Source organism: Schistocerca nitens, chromosome 5 (genome assembly GCF_023898315.1).
Source record: "Schistocerca nitens isolate TAMUIC-IGC-003100 chromosome 5, iqSchNite1.1, whole genome shotgun sequence".
Classification (NCBI taxonomy): domain Eukaryota; kingdom Metazoa; phylum Arthropoda; class Insecta; order Orthoptera; family Acrididae; genus Schistocerca; species Schistocerca nitens.
The window spans coordinates 86,586,777-86,588,167 of NC_064618.1; positions in this window are offsets into that span (position 1 = coordinate 86,586,777).

Consider the following 1,391-nt stretch of genomic DNA (forward strand, 5'->3'; position numbering starts at 1 on the left):
AAGCCATTAGAATTAAGTTAAGTACAAATAGAATAAAAATTGCCCATTGTTAAACTGTACTGTAGCTTACTTGTAATAACGGTAGTTATCTGCTAATAATAATGACATTTTAACATCCTAGGACCCACTAATAATGTAAGGTGGTGGGTTGCATATGTATATTATAAAGATGATGAATAAAGATTTTTTGTTAATTAGAGTCAGTACCACCTTCAAGTGTGTTCGCCGTGGGGTCTAGAGTCCAACTGACCTAGTACACAGTACAGAAGGAAAAGGAAGTACCTGTAGGAAACACTTCACCGCATTCGCTTCAGAGCTACTATAACTGGCACTACTGAAAGTATCCTACGACGTCCACATCGCTGGCAATGGGTTATACACAATGCTGGTGACTACGCTGAAGGTCAGTAAAACTTTGAAATACGTATCTATTTTGTACAAGCTGTAAATAAATACTGGCCAATATTCCGCTGGATATGTTTCGTAAACCACATCAAATACTGACGAACCGATTCCACAGACCGAACGTGAGGAGAGGGGCTAGTGTAATTGGTTAATACAAACCATACAAAAATGCACGGAAGTATGTTTTTTAACACAAACCTACGTTTTTTAAAATGGAACCACGTTAGTTTTGTTAGCACATCTGAACATATAAACAAATACGTAAACAGTGCCGTTTGTTGCATTGTAAAATGTTAATTACATCCGGAGATATTGTAACCTACTAAAGTTGACGCTTGAAACCTCCGACGTTCAGTTGCGTGTTGTAACAAACACGGGCCACGGTCGGCGAGCAGCATCTGCAGGGACATGTTTACGATGACGACCGTGTTTACGAGTGTGGCTGTAGTGCACTGTTGTGGTTTGGTCTAGCTGTTGCAGTGTCCGCATGTAGCGCTTGCTGCTATTGTTATTCTGCATTCGTCTCCGCACGCAAACCAACTTAGTACACCGTGTTACCAGACGTCTGTGATAGTGTAGTGTTGTAGGAACTGTGACCATGGTGTATTCGAACTCTGAAAAGGCGGAGATGATACTCATCTATGGTGAGTGTCGACGAAATGCAGCTGAAGCCTGCAGGGTGTATGCAGAACGGTACCCGGACAGAGAGCATCCAACGTGCCGCACATTGCAAAACATCTACCGCCAACTGTATGCAACAGGTATGGTCGTAGCACGCAAACGGGTCCGTAACAGGCCCGTAACAGGAGAAGCGGGTGCAGTTGGTGTGTTGGCTGCTGTTGCCATGAACCCACACATGAGTACACGGGACATTGCGAGAGCCGGTGGACTGAGTCAAAGTATTGTCATGCGCATACTGCATCGTCACCGCTTTCACCCGTTTCATATGTCGCTACATCAGCAATTACATGGCGATGACTTTAATC